Source organism: Corylus avellana, chromosome ca1 (genome assembly GCF_901000735.1).
Source record: "Corylus avellana chromosome ca1, CavTom2PMs-1.0".
NCBI lineage: Eukaryota > Viridiplantae > Streptophyta > Magnoliopsida > Fagales > Betulaceae > Corylus > Corylus avellana.
The window spans coordinates 49,086,898-49,093,207 of record NC_081541.1 but is presented as its reverse complement, the minus strand read 5'-3'; positions in this window follow the sequence as shown (position 1 = coordinate 49,093,207).

Genomic DNA, 6,310 nt, shown 5'->3' with positions numbered 1-6,310 from the left:
TTCCTTCATGTCGTATTGTAGAACCAGCAATGAAGCAGTTTTTGTTACACTTTAAGCATGTGTTGTTCATTCAAGTTTGTGCGCTGATTGGAGTGTCATACGGCTAATTCCCATCAATTTCCTTTGGCAAACTTATATTTTCGAAGAAAATCCGTCACACTTGGCCCATTTTAAAATTAGAGGAGTGTTATAGATTCCAATTTTTTTTTTCTCGAAACTTAGTTTCCAAATGATGTATCACAATCTCATGAGATTTATTATTTTCAGAAGTGTATCACCAGCTCATGACACATCATTTGGAAACCAATTTTTTAGATCTCAAAATTGAACTTGGGTCCCACACAAACTAATCTTATATGGAGTTGGGTTGGGTTGGAAAAAAGCGAAATTGAACTTGGCCCATTTTAGCCCAAACATCAATTTAGGAAAAAAAAAATTGATTGAAAAATGGTAGTACCCATTAACGGCATGTTGGCATAGAAGTATTCATTTCTAAGCATTTTCTTATAGCTAGCGTTTTTGTCATTTTTGATATAAAAAGGTCAAAGAATTGTTTTTGAAAGTTTTTTATCAAATAAATCAACTTTTTGTTAGACACGTCTTTTTAAATATTAAGGTTCTTTTTATTTTGGTGTAAAATAACTTTTGAAAAATAAATATTTTTTAAAACCATAAACTATTCAGACCACTGGCACTCCGTCAGGACCTATGGGGACATTGTCAAGGCTTCACTAGGACCAGCCCGCCCCCACCATCCGGGACCAATTTTCTATTCTTAATACTGGTGGCTTGGGGCTGAAGCCTCCAAAGCCACCCAATGGTACTTCCATTATATGCAAATATAATGGGCAAACTGATGTTATATTATTCAAGAAAATTGAACACGCTTAACACTTACTTTTCTCTCGTTCATGCCGAGAGAAAGAGATGAATGAAAACCACTTATGTTTATACAGCAGCTCAGCCTGTTACCATTTCCTTCACCATTCATAGCAAACAACAATATTATCAACTACAACGTTTTAGGAAAGAGATGAGATGGACTGGTGGGCGGAGTACCGTAGTGTTGTGTCGAGCATGTTGGAGAAATAATCCTCTGTGGGAAGCTGGAAGCCGGATGAAAGTGAGTGTTCAATCGCCTCCTCGTCGGATGGAGGTGGATTTGGCGGTGGTGCCGCCGCTGCCACATCTAGGTTCTCAGGCGTGTTAAGCTTGGCTTTGATGTATTTGCACAGCTTGTTAAGGAGAAAAACAGTAATGACACCGGTTACACTCGACACAATCGCAATTCCCATGTCGTACCAAAGAGAGCTTTTGCTTACGGAGCCCGCCAGAGATGGAGTAGGATTCCCACCAACACCTTCATCTTGTACAAAAGAGAGGTAGAGAGGAGCAAAAAACGAAGACAAAGGGATGTAGGTCCCGTATGGGCACGTACTTGTATAAACATACAAATGCCACGTACCCCCCTTAAGCTGGCGCTTTCCAATACCATGTTACAGGGATTTCACGGCGTTCCTTCTTCCATGCATGGCTTCATGCTAGCTACAAGCCTACAAGCAAGCTAGCTAGCCAGCCAGCTAGATTATATTTTAATGGATGGACCAATATATGAAGTTGTGAAGTTACACTCTAGTTTCAAGTTCAAAAGATATGGTAAAATATAGGAGTTAGGGATATATATATATATATATATATATATATATATATATATATATATGTGTGTGTGTGTGTGTGTGTGTTTTCTTCTTCTTCATTTTATTGATTTTGAAAAAAGAACTCAATAACATTTCTTTCCTAGTGGGAGATTCATGCAGAGAATACAAAATCTTGAGAGTGCACTGATCAATTCTGAAGGTGGCAATTACGTGAGTAGCCTTCCTATATGGACAAATTGTTTTATAAATTGGGTCAGAGCTAGGAATTTTTCTCACAAAGCATATTTTTTTAATAGTACGTACTTTTCACATGCTTTTTTAATAGGATTAATAATAAAAAAAAATATGCTTCTCATATATTTAAGGGATATGCACATGTCATTTTTAATGACTGAATTTGAGAAATTAATCCTCTAATCCAATTTGTAAGAAATTTTTGCCCCGTATATATTTATTTACCAATAGATCATTTTCAATTAAGTTTTGGGTTAAGCACATTTTTAGTACGATGTTTAACACAAAATCAAATAGACCCTTAGTTTCAAAATATATCACAGATGATACTTTCATCTATATTCCGTTCATTAATTGTCTACCTCACTATTGGAAAAGTACCAACTAAGTAATTGACTACTGTGGTTGGAGGACGGCCGTAGATAGAGGGCTTGGAGTAAAATACCGTTATGAGCATTTGTATATGACGATACGTGGCATTCTGTTAGTTTGGACTAACGGTTAGCCCAAACTAATAGAGGTTTAAGTAGATTTTTTTCTGTAAGTAAGATACTATTTGTGATAAGATTTGAATCCCAGGTCACAAAAAAAAAAAAAAAAAAAAAGGGTGCATACTTAGGTACTAAAAAGGTAATTATGAAAAAATCTAAGTGTCAAAATTCATCTTGTAGGGAAAAACGAGCATGGGAGGTCCATGTTGATTTCGGGAATAAATGTAAAATTAGTCCATGTGGTTGGCCTATATTACAAATCATTCAATGTGGTATAAAAAATAATTCATAGGTCATTGGGTAAGCCAAAATAACAATTTAGTCCCTGTAGTAAAATTTCGTCAAAACACTAACGAATTCCGTTAGTGTGCCACGTCATCACCAATAAAATGATGATACATGTCACTCTTAATAAAAATATATATTAGAAATATAAATATATAAAACTAAAAAAAAAAAATAGAAAATTAATTTAAAAAAAAAAACCTAAATTCACCACTTCCAAGATCGTTTGTCGCTTGGGCCACCAAACACCACCACTCTTCTAAACACTATTCATCTCATTTTTCCAAAAAAATCAACATCAAAATATTTTTACTTTTTATATCACATCATTTACTTTTTATTATTATTCAAAACAAAAAATCACTATAAAACAAAAAATTTTCACGTTTCAAAACTACTTTTTTCACTTTTCTATACTAATCATTATTCTTTTATTTTTATTTTTTATTTTTTTTATTTAAAATGTATGAACAGTGTCATGTTGTTTAACAAACAAGCCCTTGATTTCTTTCTCTCATGCCGATTTCAGCATGTCCGAGATGTCAAACTGGAAGCAACAAATTTGAAGATTACAAATGATCACAAGCTTTGGCGTTCTAAGACAGGCACCTCACGGAACAACGCCAAAGGATCGACGATACAAAGGCTCGCTAGCCACCCCCTCCCCCAAGGGGATGGCCCGCAATCACCTTTTTAAAAAAAATTAATTTTTAAGTTTTTAATATATATTTTTATGGCACTTGTCATTATTTTATTAGTGATGACATGGCACACTAATGGAATCTGTCGGTGTTTTGACGAAATTTGACTGTAGGTATTAACAATAAGTCCAAGAACTTTCAAATTATTTTTCATACTCTAAAGAATGATTTTAAATTTAGGCCAAATACATGGACTGATTTTAAAACTATTAAATAATTCAATGGTCACACATGAGGAATTTGAGCTCACACATGAGGTCTTAGAATATTAAAGTATTGATTAAATAATTAAATTCATCTGGCTTACATTATGTTATATATTTTAATAACAGCATGTATGTTGTAGTTTAATCAATAATCAAGATTAAATTTCAAAGTTGACTTAATTTCATAAGTTTTTAATAAGAGAGAAAATGAAGAGAAATTTTGAGAGATTCAATATTGACCATTGATTAACTGTAGCATACATGTTGTTATTTTAGTAACATCATGTAAGCCGGCTCTAACTTTTAAAACTTTTTCCAATTATTTATGTACTTAATAGCCGTCCAAGACCTTGTAGGAATTTAATTATTTAAATTCCTTGTAGGATATTTATTTTAAAAAAAATAAATAAATAAATAAAGAACTTGTAGGAATTTCTAGACGTGACGTGCCCCCCTTTTGGTAATTAAGGGAAAGCAAGGGCCTACCCACATATCAGAGATTCTGCTGACTATTCTGATACGTAACGTACATACACTTTGATACCTATTACTTATCCAAAAAAAAATTTAAGTACATCGAATTAATTTTGATTTCACCGAATTAGCTAGTCTTTGAACAAATATTCGTGATGCGACGATGGTTATAGGTTTGATTTCAACGACAAATGTTTACAAAAAAAATGATATATATATTACACCGAATCATCCGAAAGCAACAACCAAAAATAATGTTAAAAACGTATTGCAGATCGAGCCAGAAATGAAGCATGGCGTTGTTCATTGACAGTACTTTTTTTTTTTTTTTTTCTTTTTCCCGAGTAATACAAGGGATGAGGCATTTGAATATGATTATGAAGGAGTTTCATTTCCATTAACAACTGAAAACTAATACAAACCAATTAAATCATTGTATATAAACTGCTGAAAAACACCATATATAACAGACTACATACAGTCTCCTAACAAACCCAAAACGCTCATATCTGCAGGCTAGTCTTCAGCAACAAAGAAACTAACATTTCCTTCATCGTTGATAACAAACATCATTAATTAATATTACAATTTTAAGGAGTGAATTCAGATGAATGGATGCACGGAGTAAAATACGGTTCTGGGGACGTGGCCGATGGAGGTGGAGTTGGAGTTGGCAGTGCAGCTGATGTGTTACGCATGGCTTTGATGTATTTCCACAGCTTGTTAAGGAGAAAAGTAGTAATGGAAACAGCGACACCCGAGACGATCACTATTCCCATTTGCTTTGCCAAATCGTACCCAAGAGAACTACTGCTTACGGAGCCCGGAGGTACTGGAGGAACCACCAGAGACGAAGTAGGATTCCCAATTATAAAACCTTCCATCTTGTAGGGGAAAACGGGGGGAAAGGTTGATGTTTCTTGTCTTCCGACTACCTATGGTGAAAGGGGAAGGAGGGAGTTCTTTTATTTAGTCTTTTTCTCGAGTAGCGATGGGACTTTATTATATAATTTTCGAGTGGTCTTAAGATCCTACTAGCCCATAAAAATTTGGGGCCAGTTTCCACTCGTACCTTTAAATGCGAATTAACGATTTGTTTTAAAAAAATATGAGGGTCAAAAGTTCATCTGCATGTTCTAAAGTTTCTTAAGTTTTAATTGGAGGGGGAACGATTATTTTTTCCTTTATTTTATAACAAAATAAAGGATTATTTTTCTATTCAATAATTGGACAAGGTAACGGCGTAACGGGCCGGGAGAAAGATGGAGATGTTGACGTTGAGGTTGGTAATGTTGGTATTGGGAGAAAGTGGAGATGTTGACGTTGAGGTTGGTAATATTGGTTCAGTAATATAATCATCAAAACAATTATAATCTTTTTTTGCAACACAACAAACAAGCGAATAACTGATGCAGCATGACTTAATGGGTTGCAGCAAATAACAACAATAAATAACGGATATGTATTTTTAAATCTTGATTCTATTAAAAGATTTAAAAAAATTTCTCTAAAACGCTAGATATTTTCTAGGTTTCGAGGAAAATAGAAGAACGTTCAACTCTGAGGCTTCTTATTAAACAAAACTCAATCATAAACAACAACTGTGTTTCTAGAGGTTAGAAGTATGTATTTATAGCCTCCCAAACCTTAAACCTAATAAAAGTACAAAACTAATTTGGGTTGCAATTCTACGGCGCCCGTCTGGACGAGAATTGACATGAAACCCTAAAAAACACTAAAATACGAATTAAAGACAAATTGCGATTCTACTATGGTTGTCCGAACGGAACTTAAGGCCGTTCGGACAGTAACTCACATAGAACTTAAAAACAGGAAAATAACATAGCTCGTCTGGACGGTCTCCAAACGAGGACTCTGGACAAAGCTCTCGGGTTGAGTCCCGTCCAAATGGACTGCAGACGAGGCTTGCCGATCTACGTCAGAATACAACAAAACTATACACAACAAATATCAAGAGTATACTCATATACCTTGAGAGAGGTTCATGTTGAAATTCATTTTGACGTAGACAACATTATATATATATAAGAAAAATATAAAAAAAATCTCACAAACTAATAGCCGTTTGCATGCGATAGAGCCCTACAATATTCAAAAGGTACTAAAGTAGCCCATCAAATTACCAAAATGTATCAAAAATGCCACTTATTTTTTTATATTCTTATAATACCCATATTATTTTAAAAAATAAAAATATAAAATAATTATAAAAAAAACAACCAATTTTTTTTTTTTTTTTA